The following is a 23526-nucleotide window of genomic DNA, read 5'->3' on the forward strand; positions in this document are numbered from 1 at the left end:
AAAACACATGCCATAAACTCTTTCGGACCATAACCCCATTAAACTATCCCTCCAGATACCCAATTACACACCACCTCCTTAATGCTACTGCGCTTACAGACTCGGTTTATGCAGACACCATAGAGCAGGCAATCAAAAAATATTTCCAGTTGAATGAACACTCCACGGATAACGCGTGCCTCCTGTGGGAGGCCTTCAAAGCCACACTGCGAGGGGTCTGTATGATCACTACGGTGGGGATTCTGCGAGATATCAGAACGCAGCTAACACGGTGTGAGGCAAACCTTCGTTCGCTGGAACATCAATATGAAAGAACACAAGACCCTCAATTCTTAGTGAACTTAGGCAAACACTTACGGAGCACCAATCCTTTGCAAAAGATGAGGTTAAATATATACATAAACGCCCCATAGCTAGAGCATAAGGAGAGGGAGGACGCCCTGGCAGGGTACTAGCATCCAAAATTTGTGAAGGCCGCAAATCCCAAACTGTACTGCAGATACGGGATGAAGATGGGACAGTAAGCACAGACCCAATGGTCATTATGCAGGGATTTGTACGAACATATGGTAAATTATATAAATCACAATCGATTGCCTCATCATCTGAAATACTCCGCTACCTAGAAGATGTAGCCATTGTGTGGCTTTCAGATACTCAAAGAGCCTATTTATCACTCCCAATCACTGTGGAGGAATTTACAGAGGTGATCCAATCGTTACCAAATGGCAAGGCCCCAGGCCCAGACGGGTTCACATGTGAGTTTTACAAAGCCTATAGAGACATATTAGCACCACATATTGTCGAGATGTTTGGTGAAGCCTTTGAAGAAAACATTTTCCCACCCACGTTACGAGAAGCGATGATAATAGCGCTTCTTAAACCTGCGAAAGACCCTGAATTGTGTGACTCGCACCGCCCCTATCGTTAATAAATGTAGATTCCAAGATTCTGGCCAAAATACTCGCCACACGGTTGCAACCACTTATGACAAATTTGGTCCTCCCGGACAAATCTGGTTTTATACCATCTAGAGCTACCACACATAACACCAGAACACTGTTTGCAGTCTCTCATTATCAGATCCCGAACACGAAGGCGGTGGCGGTCATGCTAGATGCCGCCAAGGCTTTTGACTCTATCGAATGGTCCTACTTAATAACAGTGCTCCATAGGATGGGGTTCCCTCGGATGTTCATACAATGGATACAATTGCTATACACACAACCAATGGCGAGAGTTAGAGTGAATGGTTATATTTCAGAGGCATTTAATATAGAACTCGGGACGAGGCAGGGATGTCCTCTATCCCCTTTACTGTTTGCCCTCGCCCTCGAGCTACTCGCTTGTAAGGTCAGGCAGAATCACCACCCTCCGCACTGCAATTTCCAAGTCGTCCCCTACATATCTCACTTTACGCTGACGACATGTTGCTATATGTCCGAGATCCGGAACAGCATCTGGACCCGCTGTTGCGAACATACATTAAATTTGGGGGGCACTCGGGACTCCAAATAAATTGGGATAAATCATCCATTATCCTACTAACAGACACTACCATGCTGCACACAGCGGAATTTCCATTAAGTGGCAGACAGATCCCATTCGATACTTAGGGGTGTGGTTCCACAGGGATCCCGATCTGGTCATCAGAACAAACTACGGTAGAGCAATTGATGCGCTGGGAGATAAAGTTAAAAGATGATACAACTCCAACTATCACTCGCTGACCGGATAGCGATAGTAAAGATGGTAATGCTTCCCAAACTACTCTACTTATTCGATAACATTCCCATTTAGCATTCCAGGGAAGTATTCAAATGAATAACATCAGTAGTACTAAAATTGATATGGTCAGGCAAACAGGCGCGGGTCGACTTGAATACTCTGACCTTACTCCAAAGGGGGTTTGGCTGTACCAATCTTTTACTATACTACTTAAGTGCCCAAGTGCAGTATGCAACCTACTGGTATCACAACATTCCATACATGACACACACAGCTATTGAGGAAGGGGACGCTATGCCAATACCTTTGACTGCAATAATCACACATCGCCGACCACCATTGCACGACAGAGACATCAACACAATTGATGCTACCAATGCAGCGTGGTGCCAATTGGGCCAACTAGCACACAAGCTGCCGCTCGATGCCGCGGCTCTACCACTGCATCATCATCCTGACTTATCAGTAACCGGTGAAGATATGCGTATGGGTCTGCTATGACAGCTGGGAATGGGAATAATGGGTGACCTATATTGTAACGGAGTATTCATATCAACGCAGGACTTAGCGTACATACAGAATCAAACATTGCTATTCCGTTTCACTTTCCACAGACTACAAAGGGCGATCAAGCAGCTATACCCCAATTACCCAAATTAGCCACCGCACTTAAATACACTGCAGCTCATTCTGACTTCACAAAACACCAAACACTTGGTCTCCCGTTCATATACGGTGGCACAAGCTGAAATAAACTGCAATACATCCAGGGCAATGGAAAGGTGGAATGCTGTGTTGGAGTCTCCCCTCACGGAGAGGGATTGGGAAACTACTTGCACCATGATCCAAATGCTTACGCCTAATGGCAATTTGAGAATCATACATTTTAAATATTTACATCAGGTATATTATACACCTGTGCGACTTCATAAGTGTGGTTTGAGAGCAGAGGCGAATTGTACACGATGCGGTTTTGAACAGGCAGACTTCATCCACTTGGCATGGTACTGTGCGAAAATTCATACATACTGGGTGGAAGTCACGTCAACACTGTTAGAAATGGTGGGAAGTGATATTGAATGTAACATCCGTGTGTGTCTCCTGGGGCTCTTAGATGGGGTCCGAGCTGTAAAACAAAAGTACTGTATGGTGGCATTATTGTTAGCCAAACGTAGGATTTCCATGTGCTGGGAAAGCAAAAATGTGCCAACTACCAAACATTGGCTATGTGTTATGACTCATTGTCAAGATACATTAAGAACGTACGAAGAATAACTACCTGCTCGTTCTAGACCAAAGACTATTGGAAGTATTTAACGGACTATTTAAGTAAGCATACTGCTGATTAATGAGATTGATGAATTGTATTCCCCTCCAGTCCCCACCTTCATTGTTGTGACGTGTGTATGAGCAGAAACTGTATAATTATAATGTATTATCACTTGGACGATGAATGCGGTAGTGGAATGGTCCGTTTTGGTTTCTGTCTGTTGTTTAAATACAGCTTTGTTGTTCTTTTTCTATGAAATGATAATAAAAAGATTTAAAAAAAAAAGAAAAAACCTTCTAGAATTGAGGGCGATACGTCTGGCGCTCAAGGCCTTCCTCCCTTCCCTTCGCGGTCGGTCGGTTCAAGTCCTGACGGACAACACCACCGCAATGTGGTATGTCAACAAGCAGGGAGGAGTAGGGTCGCAGCGAGGCTCTGCGTCTCTGGTCCTGGGTTCAGGACCATCGGATTTGTCTGATGGCAAATCATCTTGCCGGATGTCTGAACGTATGTGCAGACAGTCTCAGTCGGCAGTTCTCAGCCGACCACGAGTGGAGGCTCCATCCAGAGGTAGTTTGTTACGTCTTTCGGACGTGGGGAACTCCTCAGGTGGACCTGTTTGCCACTCACGAGAATGCTCACTGCCTGTCATTCTGCAGTCTCCAGTATCCGATGCAGGAAGCTTTGGGGGACGCGTTTCAGTTGAGTTTGGACACAAGACTCCTTTACGCGTTTCCTCCCATACCCTTCATTCCTCGGGTTCTGAGGAAGATACGACAAGACCGGGCCCAAGTCATATTGGTCGCCCCGGATTGGCCAAGAAGGGTGTGGTACACAGATCTTCTCCACCTCTCCTCGTGCCCGCCGCTCCGTCTCCCTCTCAGGGCAGATCTCCTCTCTCAGATGGAGGGGCAGGTTCTACACCCCCACCTTCAGACCTTACACCTTCATGCCTGGAGATTGAACGGGGCAACCTGAATTCCTTTTCTCTCCCACATGATGTGGTGGATGTCATTTTATCGGTTAGGCGTGACTCCACTAAGTCAATCTATTCTTACAGATGGTCTAAGTTTGTTACTTGGTGTGGAGAGAAGTCCAGTGACCCTTTGAAGGCTCTTTGTCTAATATACTTCAGTTTGCTCTTTTCCTAGGTCAGCAAGGGTTTGCTATAGCTACAGTCAAAGGTTATCTTTCAGCCTTGTCGGCATTTCTCTGTCTGCCGGATCAGCCGTCCTTGTTTAAATCTCCTGTTGTTTTGAGGTTTCTAAAGGGTCTAACAAATGCATTTCTTCCTACTCCCTTTATTGTGCCTCAATGGGACTTGAATTTGGGGCTTACTTTTCTGATGGGTTCTCCTTTCGAACCTTTACATAGCTGTCCCTTGAGACTTATCTTTTAAGACGGTCTTCCTGATCGCGATTACCTCAACAAGGAGGGTAAGTGAGCTTCAGGCTCTTAGTTCAAAGCCCCCATTCTTGACCATTCATGCTGAACGAATGGTTCTCAGGACCAGGGCTGCTTTTCTGCCTAAGGTGGTAACTCCCTTCCATCTAGGACAGTCTGTTATCCTCCCTACCTTCTATCCTCCCCCCTCACCCTTCCAAGGAGGAGGAGAGACTTCACCGCCTGGACCCTAAGAGGGCGGTGAGCTTTTATCTTGATAGGACAAAAGACTATCGAGTGGATGACCAGCTCTTTGTTGGGTTTGCTGGCTGCAGAAAAGGAAGAGCTGTGCACAAGCGCACACTTTCAAGATGGATTATACTATGCATCAAGATCTGCTACTCCCTAGCGGGTAAGGAGCCTCCTGAAGGTATAAGAGCTCACTCTACTAGAGCAAAGTCATCAACATCTGCTTTGTCTAGGGGTGTTCCTGTAGAGGATACTTGTAGAGCGGCAACTTGGACCTCCATCCACACTTTCGCGAAGCATTACTGCTTGGATACCGAAGTGAGGAGGGACGGCCATTTTGCGTGTTCAGTCCTCCAGGATTTTCTGATATAGGAGAGTGGACTGCTGTGGAATCTATTCACAAGGTGAGGAATCCACTGGCAGATGTATCCAGAAGAAGAACAAGTTACTTACCTTCGGTAACGCTTTTTCTGGTGGATACAGTATCTGCCTGTGGATTCCTCACTGACCCACCCGCCTTCCTGTTGTCCACTCTTCTATATCTAAGTTTATGGCAATCTTTAAATGTATATTTATATATGAGTTTCTTGATGTCCAAATCTTTATCAAAAACAACAAAATCGAAACCCGTCTTCACCGCAAATCTACAGCGGGCAATGCAATTTTGCATGCTCGGAGCGCTCATCCGTCCCACACCATCAGTAGTATCCCCTATGTGGAATTTGTACGCATCTGCAGGATTTGCAGTGACAAAGACTCATTAGATCTTTGTCTTAAAGATTCAAAACAGCGCTTCCAAAATAGAGGCTATTCCAATCACACTCTGGAACAGGCCCTCCAGAAAGCATGCTCAATAGATCGCAAAACACTCCTTGCACCTAAGGTTTCCAATACACCAATTTCTGAATGCACTGTGAGACTTATAACTACCTTTAGTACACAGGAGCGCAAGATTAGACGTATCATCTGTACAGAATGTCCCATAATCCTGACGGATGTTATCCTTGGACCATTATTGTCCAGCACACCCACAATAACATTTAGAAGAGCGCCTTCCATGCGGGATGCACTAGATAGGCCGATGCCTGAAGTTCCACCTAAAAAAAACTTTTGTCAACAAAACAGGGTTCTTTAAATGCACCTCTTGCCGTGCCTGTACCTTTGCTAAAAACAGCACGCATTATGTCTCCGCATTTAGTGAGACACCGATACCTATTCGCGAATATCTAACCTGCAGGTCTGAATTCGTCGTATATAAATTGAGATGCACTTGTAATCTCGAACGAATTGGGAGCACCAAGCTCCCTGTACACCAACGAATTCTCCAACATATTTGCGCAATCATCAACAGTGATAACAACTATCCTGTAGCTAGGCATTTTCAGGCGGTGCATGACAAAAAACTTAAAGACTTTGAGTACACTGTTTTGTGTTCGGTACCTCAGCCCGGCCGGGGTGGGGACCGCATGAAGCTACTCAGGCAGAAAGAATCCCACTTCATACTATCCTTAGACACTAAGGCCCCTAATGGCCTTAACTTAACGGAAGACCTAAGTAATTTTCTATAGACTTGCTTCTGTAATTGTCTAAATTTGAGTCCCCCAATATCCTATGGGTGGTAGGCCTGCTGATATACTCTCCATTATTTCACATCTTAGCCTGCAGCTTGGGTGCGATTTTTCAGATTTAGTCGCCGGCTGGTGACTATTGTAATTTTTCAGTAATGTAGAAAGAATATTACAATACACTGATTTGTCTTGCCATTTCTACATTTTATTTGAAAGGATCGAGTCAAGCTGTCATTAACATGTCACCATACTTTGCTGTGCACTTTGTGTATATATTTCAGATTTTTTTATGTTTTGGGTCAGAGCCTTAATTTTTGTGTTCTTCTTCATGTATGATTCAGCACTGCACTTTTTTCTACGTTATTGTTTGTGTAGACAGCATATTTCTTTATTTAAACGCAATCCTTCATGAATTTTGGAATCATTGATCCATTTGGGGATTTTTTTGAACTTTAATTTGGGGTTTTCTATTGCAGAGGTAGTCTACCAATTATGCGGTACATATTTCATGAATTTGATTTTAACAATAATCTGACAGTTCAGCCTATGATATGTGTTTTTTTCACTTGTATATTATCTATTGATTATTTAGACACTATGTCGCAACATTTGAAATGTATTTTATAATTAATTATTATGATAACTCTTGATTCTTTCCATTATCTGGCACTATGTCGTTATTCCTTGAAAGTTTCATTTGTTTTTTAATTAATTACAAATGTATTGGAAAAACTTTGTCTTAATTTGATTGCCATATTCACTGATTTATTGTAAGCCTACTCTGTAAATATTGGTCTGTTTGCGTTTTCATGCACTTGCATATGAGTTAGTCTGTCCACCATTTCTATTAATTATGCAGGGAGGGCGTGCACTCTTTTGTATTGTCCCACTTTTATTTTTAGTATAAATGTTCCTAAGTTTCAGAGCGCGTTATGTGATTAAGCTCCCAAGTGGAGGGAAACGCGTCGTCTTTTTATTGAATAAATCGTCATCCTGCAACTCACTTGAGGAGTGATTCTTCTTTGCTCTACGTTCGCTACATTGTAAGAGACTTCTGGAGGTCCAGACCTGTTTGGTTCTGCCGATTATTGACGGAACAGGAGTGTTTCTTCATTCATATATATATATATATATATATATATATATATATATATATATATATATATATCCACTTAATCCACTCGTTTCCCGAAGAGATGTCAAGCCACACCAGCCAGTACGTTCAAGGTTTGTTTATTGGGCAAAAAAACAGACGCGTTTCGAGCCAACGGGCTCTTGGTCACATGACCACCACGGACATTTTGCAGTTAAAGTAGGTAGCAAAGAAATAAAAAAGAAAGAGAGACTCCGTGTTAAATTCCACACAGGGTTCCCAATTGTGCCGTTTTCATTAAGAAATTAAATACATTTCATATTAATTTATAAGGCACATTTCCAAGGTGTGTGGTGTATTTTAGCAAACAGAACTGTGATAAGTTTACATTTTATTTACAAGAAATAACGGGTGTAGTACCCAATTTCATTTTCACTTCTGAGAACTCAAGATACACAGTCTGGAGGACAGAGTACTTTTAGAGAGTAGAGAAAACGTAAGTTATAAGTGGAAGAGGTGAAGAGAAGGTGGGAAAGGGGGGGGGAGGGGCGGAGAGAAAGGGGGAACGATCAGGGGAAAAGTCTTTGAGAGAGGGAAAGGGAAATGGAGAGTAAAATAAAGTTGGTTAATTCTGGTATAGTACCATAGTGAATCAATCTTTTATCCAAGCTAATAAACAATTTGTCCCATATCCCTGTATATATATATTCTCCTATGTCCACCATTTGTCTGATTGATCAAAATTAACTTTTGAGATTGTAAAGACTAATAGTCAATAAACTATAAAGATTCCAGTATATATAAAAAAAATTGCATTTCTGTAGAGATGCGCCCTTTGTACTCATTACTAAGAGTTCCAAAATTAAACGATAATAAAATAAAATATCTATATCAGTGTCAATATTTAGCCCGTGCTCTTATTGTTAATGTATATATTTTGTGGAGTTGTTGTGCTCGTAACCATATCTTCTATCTGTGATGCACATTATCACTCCAACAACAGCCCGGTTTCTAGAAAAGGTAAAGGTAAAAGAGTTATGATTAGTTTCATAAGTAACCATAGTGGTTAAATATATACATATAATACAATCTCATCTCAGTATCTCAAATTACAATCTAGGTCTACGTCTTCCAAGTACTCAGTTTGCTTTCAATACACCAAAATACATCCATTTAATAGTACATAAACAAAAAATTATAAAATTTTAAAATCAGATTGTCATGGAATCTGAGTATCCAGAAGTGGGCAGAGGAAGACCTTGGTCAGAAAAAGCTGTTTTATAAATGTACATACATTTCCTCATCAATGTTCATCCCCATAGGGGCGATACTGCCTGCCTGAAGGATGAACTTGGACTCTGCTCTATGTAGTGCTGTCAGTCTGTCTCCTCCTCTCACATGTTTGGGAATTGAGTCAAGGCCAAAGAATTTCGCCTTGGTCCAGTCCCCATCATGATGGGTATGGAAGTGTTTGGCCGGCTGTAAGAAAAATCCTTGTTGGTAATTGCACGCCAATGTTCCAGGATCCTCTTCTTGACTGGAAAAGTTGTTGACCCAATGTACCATTTGCCACAAGGGCATGTTACTACATAGACTACAAAGTCTGTGGTACAGAGGATTTTCTTATTTATCTTCCATTTTTTGTTCACCCTGCTGAGTAAAACCTCCCTCACATTGGTACTGTATCTGCAAGCCTTACATTTTCCACATTTGTGGAATCCTCCCTTTGCCTCCAGCCATGGCTTTTTCTTTTCCATATGAGTCTGTACTATTAAGTCTTTGATGCATTTGCCCTTCCTGTAGGTTATTGATGGGTGTTGACCTAATCTCTCTGTCAGGGTTTTGTCCTGTAAAAGGATATCCCATCTTTTCCTTACAATCTTGCTGAACTCGGGGGATCGAGTATTGTATGTGGTGTAAGTCTTATGGGGGCATTGGATGTATTTTGCGTACTTATGGGTGGTCTGAATAAAGCATCTTTCCGGTCAATCTGAGAAACTCTCACCTCACCCTTCTTGAGCATATTAGGATGATAGCCCCTCACAGTAAACCTCTCACGCATTGCATTCTTGTGTCTCTCAAAGGATTCTTGGGAGCTACAGTTCCTTTTGGCACGTAAAAATTCGCCAAAGGGAATTGCCCATCTAAAACCGGGGGGTGACAGCTGGTTGAATGTAGTACCGAGTTCCCAGCTGTTTCCTTCCTGAAGATTTCAGTCTCAATTCGGTTTTCAACAATCCCTAGTTTTATGTCTAAGAAGTAAATGGTACTCTGACTGTGTTTCATTGTGAATTTTAAGTTTAAACAGTTCAAATTGAGTACATTCACAAATTTCAGTAGTTCCTTTTCACTTCCCTCCCAAACAATGAAAATATCGTCAATAAAACGAAGCCAGATGTTCACCTTACTTGTCCATTGTTCTAGGGTGTCGTTCCTGAGCACCTGCTCCTCCCACCAGCCTACCAGGAGGTTGGCGTAGCTGGGGGCAAAGCAGGTGCCCATCGACGTGCCCTGTATTTGTTTGTACAAGGTTCCATCAAATAGGAACACATTTTCTTCAAGACAGAGCTCTATCATTTGTAGCAGCATTTTAGAGTGGGCTTCCAAATGTCTACTTCTTGCCTGTAAAAAAGTACTTGCATGCCTTCAAACCATCCGTGTGTCTAATTGATGTATAAAGACTCTCTACATCCAGGGATACTAACCAGAAATGGGACTCCCAATTGATGTTTTCTACTTTTTGAAGGAAGTCTTTAGTGTCCTCTATGTGTGATGTAAGTTCATTAACATAGTCCTTAAGAAAATAATCTACGTAGTGAGATATATTCTCCAGTAAGCTATTAATGGAGGACACAATGGGCCTTCCTGGGGGTTCTGTTTGGTTCGTGTGTACTTTAGGAAGTAGGTACAGTGTGGGCGTGGTAGGATTTTCATTATTTAGGAACTTAGTTTCGTCCCAATTCAGTAGTTTGTCATTATTCCACTCACGAATGTGTTGGTGTACCCTGTTCTGCAATTTGGCTAAATAGGTATGGTCAACCTTAACATAACATGCAACATCTGACGATTGTCTCATCGCCTCTTTAACATACATTTTCTTGTCCCATAGGACTACGTTACCGCCCTTGTCTGAGGGCTTGATAAGGATTGAGTCATCCTTCTTTAAGTTTGTTAGGGCTTTTCTCATTTCTGATGGTATATTATGCTTTGCTGGAGGTTTATGTAAAAGTTTGAGCATGTCGTTCGCAACCAGATCATGAAATAAATCAATATTGTCCCTTGGCAATTGTGGCCTATATCTAGACCTAGGTTTGAAAGGGGTCACTATAGTGTTGGGTTGGGTCCCAGTTATGGATGTTAGGGTGTTTTCCCGGGTGATAGGTGTTAACATATGTGTTTGTGTTAGATCTACTGCACCCTCTTCATGAAGGCTTTCTAGGGCATTCTGCAAATCATTTCCTACTTCAGATTGTACTTCAACTATGTCTTGTATCTGGTGACTAGGTTTTCTATTTGACTGTATCTTATGTAGCTTCAGCTTTCTGACAAACATGTACATGTCTATACGTGTTTGTGTATAATCAAATTGTAAATCTGGACAGAATGTCAATCCTATTCGCAAAACTTTTTCCTCATCTATAGATAACTGTCTATTAGATAAGTTCATTACCGTTAACTCCTTATTTTGTGCATCCATTACTTGTTCTTGGGCATCTGGCTTTTGTTTCCCACTCCAGAATTGCTTGCTTTTCCATCGCCGCTCTCTTCGCCTTTTGCTTTTCCCCTTCCTCCTCGGCCTTGATATCGTGTTCGCCCTCTGATGGATTGCTCGTTGGCCTCTATCATAAGGCGCATCTCATCGGAAAAAAACGTTACATCCGACCCTAGATGTACATTTCCATCCATGGAGATTGCGTCAGAACTCAAACTAGTTCCTGATTGTCGCCTGTCTTTATCGGCCATTCCAAATGTCTTGTCTCTTAATAGTGAGGATATATTATATTGTATATATATATTGTGTTTTTCATGCATTGTCTTCACACTATGTGTGTTATCTTGATTATCATGTACTGTGTACACTGTATATGTATATATCTACTGTCATTGGTCCGTCCGGGTGCCTCGAAGGCACGGAAAAAGTACGGAACTGATGTCATCATGCCGACGTAGGCCTAATAAGGAATCAGTGACGTCAGTCGGAGTCGCGCGTGATGCCGCGCTCCTACGACGTCGTCCAAGCCGGTGTGCTACAAAAGAATTCTCCGAACATTGCTGACGCAGTGAGATATTTACAAGGTGAGGAATCCACAGGCAGATACTGTATCCACCAGAAAAAGCGTTACCGAAGGTAAGTAACTTGTTCCACACAACTAGTCTGATCTAGCATAGCCTTTTCAGCTCCTACGATACCCTCTTTTGTTCTAGAAGTAACAAGTTTGGTTGTCCCTTGCACTCCCACCCCTTCAACTACTGCATCATGTGAAATTTTTACAGACACAATAATGACTACTGCTATCACTATTATCACTCCTATCATGAGTATAACTATCACACACTTAGAACTGCTGTCAAATTTCCAGACTCCATGTCCAAATGGTAGGTTTAGCACAGCAAGAGCATCAACGCAAAGTGCCTTTCTCTGCCTCTGACTGCTGTTCAACCAGTTTGCACACAGTTCATTGAAGTCCGGGAAATTAATTCACAGTTCCTTACACCTTTATTAACACAGTTCAAAAAGTCTTCCTTAGCCCTCTTTCGTCTTATACAGAAAGTCCCTAAATTTGTTCCTCCTACACTCGGGCCTAGGTTATCTTCTTTTAGCCCTTTAAGTGCTTATGACGGAACCACGCCGTCATGAGTCACGGGCGGCATGTGCTCATGACGGCGTGGTTCCGTCATGCCTCTGCCGCTCCGCCCAGGCGGCACTATTTCCCCGACTGTTCGGGCAAATTAATGAGTGGGCGGGATCATGATGGAACCACGCTGTCATAAGCACACGTCGCCTGTGAATCAGAATGGCGTTGAGCCATCATGAGCACCAAAGCACCACGCTCACCACCCCCCCCCCGCGCCGCAGTGGAATTCGCGGCGCAGCAAAGGGGTTAAAGCAAGTTTTAGTTACAATTTGCAGTTCAGTCAACTGTCTCATGAGCTCAGAACCAATTTCAATAATAACATGTTGTAGAATCTCTAGAAGAACAGCTGCAATGTCCTGTGCTGGTGTCTGGTCTCCAAAAGTTGGAACGGACAAATCTCGCAGAATCAAAACTCGCACTCTGCTCAATATTTGAGATCTTGGTACAGTCACTATAGGCACCCCCTCTGTTTCCAGTCCACGGAGTACTAGATTAATATCAATTTTCAGTTCTGAGATTCTGCTGACCAATCGTGATGACCTCAGTCTCCCGGTCCCCACTGCTCCTGGCATCTGTGATAAAATATTCAAATACGTCCACTCTGGGACAGCGTACCTCTGACAGGGCACTCTTGCTATTCTTGACCACCTCGGCTCCCCTTGTGCTTTTTCTGCATCACTCGGCTCTGAATCAGATGTTTCAGAGTTAGGGGCAAGATTTCTTTGTGATGCCAATCTCAAGTGTAGCCTTCTCTATCTCACAAGCCACGATTCACTTGCAAGCCCTTCTTTTCTTCTCTGCACCAACCATCTTCCACACAAGTTCCTTCAGCTGAGTCTGACTCTGTACCATTCGCAACGTTACCGTCTCCCTCAGAGTCAATACCTGGGCCTTGTGTATTGTGATCCCCTCAGCTTGCTCTGGTGGGCAATCAGCTTCATCAGCAACCCTCACAGCTTGGCTTGTCCTCTCCTGTGGCCTTGCAACCACAGTTGTATTTTCTTCTGGGAGACAAACTGTTTCTTCCAAGGGTCCTAAAACTCTGTGGGTATGGGAGGCATGAATCCAGTTCGGCAAGCCTCCACACTTCACAGCTATATTAGTCACCAGAATCACTTGATATGGACCTCACCACCGAGCAGCAAGGCAGCTCTTCATCACGTGCTTGTGAACGAGCACATGGTCACCCGGGCACAAGTCGTGGCACAGGTCCTTCGAGGTCGGTGCAGTTGCAGCTTCAACTTGGTAAAACACAGAATGGACCACATCAGCCAGTCCCTTGCAATAATCAAGTATCAAATTATCTGTTTATCAAGGCTGTAGATGGCACTGCTGGCAAATGCATCCCCCTCCACATCAGGATCTCGTGTGGAAAGAGACCTGTCCTCCTATCGGGGATACTACTGGTACTCATCAACACCAGGGGAAATGCATCAGGCAATTTCAGAGATGTGGATGAACTCAACTTTGCCATTCGCATCTTGAGAGTTCCATTAATCTGCTCCACAATGCCAGATGCCTCAGGTCTGTAGCTACAGTGCAGTCTCTGATCAATTTGTAAGGCAGCATAAAGCAAATTCGTAATCTCGCTATGGAAGCGTGTTCCTCTGTCCAACTCCAATGAGGTTGGAAACCCGAACAGAGGTACAAGCTCTCTAAGTAACAACTTTGCTACTGTGACTGTATCACACCTCCTTGTTGGATATACTTCCACACACCGAGAGAAAACACACACCACAACCAGACTGTACCTCAGTCCATTGCACCTGGGCATCTTGATGAAACCAAGCTGGATCCTATTGACCGGTCCCCAGATCTCCCAATGTGACTCAGTGCAACCACAGTTTTCTTTCCAGCATTCATATGTTGACACGTAACACATCTGTGACACACTGCTTCAGCAAACGCACCTAACTGTGGATTGAACCACGTCTGTCTGAACACTCGCACCATGGCATCCTGTCCAATGTGCACTGCTCTATGAATATGCCTTGCCATAGGGCTCATAAATCATCTTGTAACACTGCTTGACCATCAGCCGAAACCCAAATACCATCATCTCTTTTCTCACAACCTGCTTTAATCCAAACAGCTTCTTCCTGTTCTGATAGTTCTCCCTGCAGACGCTTGATCTCAGCCCAAGTGTTCGCTGTGGATAACATCATGCTGACCTCGGTTCTTTCTGTGCTCTCTCCAGTGAAAATGCATCCTTGTTCAGTACCGAAATATGCAACCACATTGGCGTACCTATTCCAGAGAGTCACTAAATCAATTCCCTTTCCCTGAGTGAGGTAATTGGAATTTATATGGTCAATTGTGTCCCCTAACGTAGAACCCAACGGCTCCATGTACACACTTCAAGTACATGTAATTTCCCTCCACGACCGAATCTGAAGACGCAAATACATTTGCGTCCAACGTTAACATGTCCTCTATCAGATCCACCATGAATGGATCGATAATTCCGTTCCTAAGTGTGCCGTGCCACCGTCTTTGTGTGGTGCACTTTCACGTTTTCCTGGCTCTGCCGAGCTAGGCCCTGATTTTCTGTCTTCAAGCCACTTCTGCCTCTGAAAGCTGCAGCATGGAGATGCATCCCTGACCTCTGCCTTACTTCCTGCCAAGCGAGCGGTGCCCGGCTCAGCCTGGTCTGCCTGCCAAAAACAGTATTTTACCTTCAAGTTATCAGCGTAGCCAGCTCAGCTCCTCGAAAACACATTCCTGTCTAGTGATTTAGGTAAACATATCCCCGGCTGCAGAGCAAAGAGCAAGTCTCCCTGTCTCCGTGCAAGTAATTTACAGTTCCCGTTACCAGAGTGGGCCCATGGCTCCGCACGTAGACACGCAGACACCTATGCACGCACTAACATTCAGTATAGAGTAGCCCCTGCCCAAGAGACCTTTTCCTCTAGATTAAACATCCTCCAAATACTAGATATCAGATATGTTATAGGGACAGGTCGATCTGACATGCCAGACTTCTGTCTCTTCTACTAGTGTTAAAAGTCAGACCTTTAGCTTCCTCCTGTTACACGTCAATCACACGTCATATTAGCTGCGCGCGCATCCAGGCCATAGGTTTCAGCTGACTTCGCAAGAATTCTCTAAGCATCCACCCACTTATGACACTTTTTTGTGACGTTTCTAGTTCACGCCTCTGTGCCTCTGTGCACACCCACGTTCACGCCTTTTTGTTACGCACATGTGTTCTTATCACATACATTTCACTTGTCACGCCTACTGTATTCAATACTATTGTGTCATTTTATTATATATGTCATGTACTGTGAATAAATCGTTGACATCTTTTCCTGCCATCATTGCATACCCGAACCCTTGTATTGATGGACTAGATCTCCATTGACTCGAGTCATTTAGTCATTCTTGATGATTAAAGCCCTTATGACTCAGACACCACGGACTCTGCCTCTCATTTGATTGAGCTATTCTTTTCTTCTTTCTGAAATTATATGGAAAAATAGTATACGGTAAAATATTTACCACATAATTTGGCGCCCGAAAAGGGACCCCTCCCCCACCCCACGCGCCGGCGATGCGTCGCAGGCTTTGCCCCTGACTACAGCTGTGACGGACCCCATGCGCATCTGCAGGATTTCCTGTATCTCCCTCAGGCCTACGGAGGTGACGGAGACTGCGGCCGACATCCAGACGAGGCGGTGAGGAGTGCGGAGGATCCGAACCAGAGCACAGCCGAGAGAGCAGTGTCCGAGGTATCGAGAGACCCACCAGTAGTGTTGAGGCGCATGCGTAGTGCGCAGCAGAAGCAGTGACGCCAGTCCAGTCGAGTTTCCGAGGCCTTCCGTTCCGTGCTTCCCGGTGAGTACCGTTGCTGGGGACGCATCTAGACGGGTGCATTAATTTGTGTCCGGTCAAGACAGGTTTGGGTACACAGACCCGGTCTGCACTGTTTTAGCAGTGTATCTGTACTGTTTAGCAGTGCATCTAGTATCTAGGTATCAAGTTATTGTTGTTTGTTTTCATAATGTTTCAATGTGTCTTAATGTCGTAGTATGAGTGATTGTTCGCAATTTTTTTTTTCTCAGTGTTCATTGTGTATAGTGTCTAGACCGAGGTAGCGATGCCTTTATTCTCGAAATTGCGACAGATAGGAACTAGGAAAGGGATACTTGAAGAAGCTGTTCCCATCCCACCCAGGGACACTCCTGGTTATTTTATGTACCACAAGCACGGCTTAGATGCCATATTATTTCTCGACTTGTGGGTGGAATACACGAAAGACTTAGCAGAAAATCAGAGATGGCCCGTTACAGGGACATGGGATGCCGAGTGCATCATGAGAGTAGAGGAAGCGTTGTGGAAAAAGAAAGCCAGACAGTCACAGAAAGATGCCATTGAATTATGGCACAAAGAATCACATACACGGACAGAGAAAGCACTCAGAAAAGCAGAGAAAAGTAAAGAGGATTCTGAAAAAGCCAAAGAAAAAAAGAACTACTAGAAGAAGGAGAACGAGTTAGAATGGAACAACACGACAGACAGAGTAATGCCATTATGACGGGACTGTATCCAGTCCTGGCCGAGGGCCTGCCCAAGGCGACTCCGGAAACACCGAAAAATCTGCCCCCTCCCTTGGTTCCGACTAAATTACGTCACAGGACCACAGCAGATATTTTTCTTTCCTCCTATTTAGACGATGTAGCTCCCGCATATACCAATGTACCGGCCCATGTACCACCTGCTGACAATAACCTACCCCATGATCATCTGCCCCCGGGTCTGCAACAGCAGACCCCTCCTGCACCGCTTCCTGCACCCGTATCTGTTGGTCCCCCTATTCACCCGCTTAATCCTTTTGGGTCTGGCACGGTTCGGGTTCCAACCCCGTCACAGCAGATACCGACCCTACAGCCAGATTATGCTCAAGCCTCCGCCTCAGGAGGTGCTACAGGAGGTTATCGCACCCCGCCACAGTTACAACGAGTGACAATGAGAGAATTCGCAATGTCGCGAACACCTAAAGGTGCCCCAGCGGAAAAGCTCAGAGAACAGCTCACAGATTGCAGATATGACACAGTGCCTGGTAAAACAGGACCCATGTTGTTAGCATCCCTACGTTTAAGACGTGTTACAGATTATTTGCAATTGCTACCAGAAATGCCAGACCATCTAGACAATTTGTATCATTTCATTAGAACAGGAGAAAGACAGGAATGTGTTGGTGAAGCCATGTCACGTCAGAAAGTTGAGAACAAAGGTTTAATTATGCGATTTTTGGTTAATTGTTTGATAAGGGAACAAGATCAGACAGGCTTTCCACAAGATGAAATGGATAGATTGAACAGATGGAGCCAGAATATTTCGGAGGGTAAACATGATAAAGAGAAATGTGTACATGCTATGGTTAGAAAGATCCGTAAAGAAATAATAGCAATACATGCCCGTCGAGAATCTGAAAGACATTCTGGGTCAGAGGATAAGGACTCCTCAGAGGAGGAAGAACCAGAGAATCCAGCAGAAACCTCGCAATTACCAAATAGAGACATGGTGGCATATGTAGGTAGAGAGAAACTCCCTAGACCGTATCCTCTTGATAGGCCCTTCGATAGACCCATTCGTTTAGAAAACAAGAAACGTTACCTTTGCCCGATACCAGAGCGATGTACCCTTGAACATGTATTCCAAATCACTGACAAAGTACTGAAAGAAAGGGTAGGTTATCACGAACTCAATACCCTACGTGATCAGGAACTAGCCCGTTCCGCAGTACAGTGGGCCGGAGATGACAGCATATATAAAGACGATTCAGTAGTGCAAACATTTTTAAGTCTTACTCCAGAAGAACAGCGACTAGCTGGTATATGCATGACCCAACACCTCATTATACAGTATGAAAACCAAGCATCTGATCCAGGTCCGTTATATAGTTTATTACAGGACTTACTCCTGAGAAGATGGAGAGGTCTAGGTACCGATCTAATTGAAACAACTTTAGAACAACGTCACAAATATAGAACTTTCTTGACTCCACATCTTGTTTCCGTTCCACCCCCAGTCAGGCAACCATATCACTTTGACAAACAGAATCCTTTACGAGAAGTACATCCAATCCGGAACCCTGATGATACCTTTGCACGTGTGTATGTATACACGCCCATAACTAAAATGGAATTATTAGAAATGAAGAAAATAGTGCCCAGTCATGATAAAGACCCTGCAGGTTTCCATCGTGAAATAAAAGACATGTTACTCATGGGAGATTACACTTATCCCGACATTATGAAAATATTGAAAGTGTTATTGCCTGCAGGTATTTACGAGAAACTCAAGGAAAAAGAATGGGAGGTGGGAGACAAAAAGATTGATTGGGCTGCATTAGAAGCTGAAGAAACGACTCGAACCCCAGGTGTAGGACTTGGGGATAAAACTAAAGCATTACCAGGATTGTTAGTACAGGTTTTGCCAAGATTGTTAGCAACTAAAAAGGAGGACTGGGATGCAATCTCAGCCTGCAAACAAAAACCCGACGAAGACACTAGTGATTTTTATTCCCGATTTGAGAAATGTTTTATTATTAATAGTGGCCTGAAAACAAGTAGCGAGTCATACCCACACCTTTTTGTATCCAAATTAGTCGAGAATTCCCTGCCCCAGGTTAAGAACCGTGTACTGAAAGTCGAGAGCACATGGCAAGCTAATACGCCTTCCCAAATGTTACAAATGTTACAGTACCACCAGAACAGAATCAGGGAAGAACATGATCACGAACAGAGACGTATGAAAGACACGAAAATGAAAGTACTAGTTGCTCAGTCAGTTCCACTTGATAGTCATAAAAGGGGTACGACACAATCCAATAATACAAATTCAGCAGCTCCTGTTAAAGGGATATGCAACTATTGTAAACAGCCAGGTCACTATGTAAACGATTGTGCAGTCCTGAAGCACAACATAGCTACAGGTAAAACTAAAGAAAGACCGCGTCCTCCTAGACAGGACCAGGTCCAACAACACGTCCCACAGAATGTTCAGCCTATGCAGGTTCCACAACAGACCGTAGCAGTACCACAGCCACAACCCATTGCCGCAACACAACATGTCACACAGCAGATGTACCAGTATGCGCAATCCGACTAGAGAGGGAGGTTGGCTTGCCCCTTATCGAGGTTCCTGTAGATCAAGAAGGCCCTTATGTACACAGTCAGGTATTAGGGAAGGATAGAAAATTTTTAATTGACACAGGGGCAAGCAGGACAACCATCAGTCACGACGAGGTTCCAGGGGCACCCCTCTCAGGCTCACAGAATGTTTCCCTTGGTTTTTCAGGAAAGCCTATAGTTAATGAAGTATCGAAACCTGTTCCCCTTGCAGTTGGTCCATTGTCCCGTACTACAGATTTACTGCTCACGAAATCATGCCCAGAAAACTTGCTTGGTATAAAGACCCTGAAAGCTCTAGGAGCTGTAATTTGTTGTTCTCCGGAAGGTGTAAGATTGTTCCTTCGTGATTTCAAAGGCCATTATGTATTGAGAGATTTTGATGCCAGGTTACAGAATGTTCCTGCACATTTATGGGCAAAAGGCCCCACTGATGTAGGTTGTATGCACATTACTCCATATCGTGTCACACTCAAGCCAGGAGTAGTACTACCACGCATTCGACAATACAAGTTGCCGCCAGATGCTGTAGTGGCTTTACTGAGAATCATTGACGAGCTCATTGCACAAGGAGTGGTTGTAGAAACCGACTCCAATGTTTGTAATTTCCCTATCATTCCAATTCTTAAACGTACTGATCCAAATGCACCTCCAGTTTATCGATTAGTTATCGATTTACGAGAATTGAATAAATGCATTGTACCACAATATCCCGTGGTCCCAGACATTTCGTCCCTATTGACAGCTATTGATTCCGAAGCGACGTTCTTTACTGTAATTGACCTCAAGAACGCCTTCTTTAGTGTCCCCATTGATCCGGAAAGCCAATATCTTTTCAGATTCTGTTTAAATGGCCGAAGCTTCAAATTTGCACGTGCACCTCAAGGATTCACAGAAAGTCCCAGCATCTACAGCCAAGCATTAAAAAGACAACTTGACAGTATTCGTATGCCTGCCAACACTGCCCTACTCCAATACGTCGATGATCTGTTGATCACCGCCCGTAGTGAACCAGAATGTGAACAAGCATCACTGACAGTTTTACTTTTCTTGGCGGACAAGGGACACAAGGTGTCTCCTTCGAAGCTACAATTCTGTGCCCAGCAAGTGGTGTACCTTGGGCACTTGCTGACCAAGTGGGGTAGGCAGCTGACACCTGAACGAATTCAGTTAATTGCACATCTTCCGCAACCCAAGACACAGAAAGAAGTACGAGCCTTTATTGGACTCACTTCCTATTGCAGACAATGGATTCCACAATATGCATTTCTAGCTAAACCACTCATACAGTTGACAACACAGGAGGCAGCGTCTTCGGCTGTTCTCCCATGGACTCATGAACATACACAAGCTTTTGACGAATTAAAGTAAGCCTTATGTCAAGCACCAGTTTTAGCGACACCGTGTTACACCAAACCTTTTACACTTTTTGTCACAGAACGCGATGGCACAGCGTTGTCGGTTCTCACTCAGTTACAAGCAGACAAACACAGACCGTGTGCTTATTTTTCGAGCACATTGGATCCAGTAGCCCAGGCCTTGCCTGCGTGCTTAAAGTCAGTTGCAGCTACAGCTCTGGCAATCAGACAAAGCGACTCCATTGTATTAGGACATCAATTTCCACATTCTGTAGAGGTTCTTTTAAACAGAACACAGACTCAACACTTGACTATAGCACGACTGACAGGTTATGAATTGACGTTATTCCAGCCACACATAGAAATCAGACGCTGTAATACACTGAATCCTGCTACACTTTTACCATCGAGCACAATAGACCCCACTCCACATGATTGCGTGGATGTAGTTGACACAGTTACGAAACCCAGACAAGACTTGACAGATGTCGCATTACCCGATCCAGACCTGACACTTTATGTGGATGGTTCATGTCTAAGAACGAGTACAGGAGAGTTAGTGGCCGCGTATGCAGTGACCACTGAAACTGATGTCATAGAAACACATCGCATTGACACCCTGTCAGCCCAAGCAGCAGAGCTCATTGCTCTGACCCAAGCCTGTATACGAGCCAAGAACCAGAAAGTAAATATATACACAGATTCACATTATGCATTCGGAGTCGTTCACGACTTCGGTGTACTCTGGCAAGAAAGAGGTTTCTTGACCTCTCACGGAGCCAAGATACAGCATGGCCCCCTCATTCAAGCTCTGTTAGAAGCAATACATTTGCCTACAGCTATTGCTATCATGAAGTGCAGGGCACATATGAAAGTCACTGACAAGATTTCTCAGGGCAACGATTTTGCAGATCGAATAGCGAAGCATACAGCACTGACTCATACTCAAACGACGGACATGACCAAGACAGATGTAACATCACAGACACATTGTATGACAGTTAGGGACCCCACACAAGATGTCATCGACATACAGACACATGCCACTCCTGATGAAATAAAGAAATGGGCTGAACAAGGAGGGGTCCAGACAGATCAAGGATGGATGACGAAGGGAAAGACCACATGGTTTCTTCCCGACTCTATGGTTCAAGTTGTCATTAATACAGCACATAGTCCAGCACATTTAGGAGAAAAAGCCATGTTAGATAGTGTACAGAATCTTTGGTTCAACAAGCATTTACGAGCAGCAGCGAAACAGAAAGTGCGTACCTGCATGATCTGTTGTCAGTTCAATCCAGGAAAAGGGATTCCCGTAGAGCAAGGTGGATTCCATCCTCCCGACTATCCTTTTGAAGTCCTCCAGATGGATTATATCCAGATGGACAGATGCCGGGGATTTAAGTATGTCCTCGTAGTTGTCTGTGCCCTATCCCGATGGACAGAAGCATATCCCGTCCCAGATTACACTGCCCCGACCACTGCCAGGCAGTTGGTTCGTGAGTTTTTCCCTCGATACGGTTTGCCCCGTGTCGTGTATTCAGATAACGGTCAGCCATTCTCATCCGAACTCATGAAGCAGGTCTCTCTTCTATTGGGATACCAGTGGAAGTTTCACTGTGTCCGGCATCCAGAGGCAGCAGGTCTCGTGGAGCGGCACAATCAGACTCTGAAAACTTGCCTTGCAAGAGTGTGTAAAGAGAAGGGAGTAGATTGGATAGTAGCATTGCCAGTTGCACTTTTTTATATGAGAATGGTAGCCCACTCTAGGACAGGGCTATCCCCGTATGAGGTGGTCTTCGGTAGACCTCCTAATATGTGGGGGACGCCTCTGCCGCGAAAGATTACTGATGTTGATAGTACTATGCTGACAGATTACCTTGCTTCGTTGATGTCTGCACTACAATCATGTCGTTCACAGGTCGCGGCAGCCTTCCCAGACAACACCGAGGTGAAGCCCCATGAACTGGTACCAGGCGATGTAGTCGTCGTGCGCAACTTCGACAGGTCAAGCCCGTTGGAGCCCCGCTGGAAGGAGCCGAAGATTGTTTTGTTAACAACAAGGACTGCAGTGAAAATCGAGGGGCGGAAGGGGTGGGTGCACTCCAGTCACGTCAAACGCTTTCATGGACTTCCGCCAAAATCTGAATCCCAGAACTCCCACGTCCCAGTGACTGATACCAAACTTCCCCTTCTAGAGAAAACTCCCCAAGAGGAGTATCGCCAGAAACTGAGGTCTAGTAAGTCAGACAGTTTAATTGTTTAAGTCCCCCCCTGGGTGAAGCGGTTAGGCAGTTCTGACAATGTACAAGTTAGACCCAAATAGAGAGAGAGATAGACAGGAGACCAAGAAACAAAAATATTGTAAAAGTCTCCGGAGCAGATGCGTCTGCACATTACTTATTATGTTTTTTCTGAGTCTTACGATTATTGCTTTAAGTTGGATGCTTTATATGTATTTTCCTCTTGCACATTTTTCTAATAACACTGCAGAACACACGTTTAGTGCTCTACCCCCACACGAATTGTCTTATCGACTTGCGCTGCTCAACAATACATTCATTCGTATGTTACACCATTCACACCAGATCAACAATGCTACTGATTGTTGGATATGTGGCCGACTCCCTCCCTACCAGAACTACAAGGGAGCTCTGCCTCTCTTTCCATACCCGTTTACACATAATGGTTCCTGTGGTGCCTGGTTTAGTTTAATATCTTCTATAGACACTGACTCTAAGGTTTCCCAAGGCAATTGGATATGGGGAAATCTGAACACAGTCATGAACAAAGCATGTTTCCCGAACGAAGAAGGTCTTCCACAAATGACAGGGACAGATCTAGAAAACGAAGTGTATGGATTAGGCAATTTTACACTTAACCTC

This window comes from Lissotriton vulgaris, chromosome 2_1, assembly GCF_964263255.1.
Source record: "Lissotriton vulgaris chromosome 2_1, aLisVul1.2, whole genome shotgun sequence".
Taxonomy (NCBI): Eukaryota; Metazoa; Chordata; class Amphibia; order Caudata; family Salamandridae; genus Lissotriton; species Lissotriton vulgaris.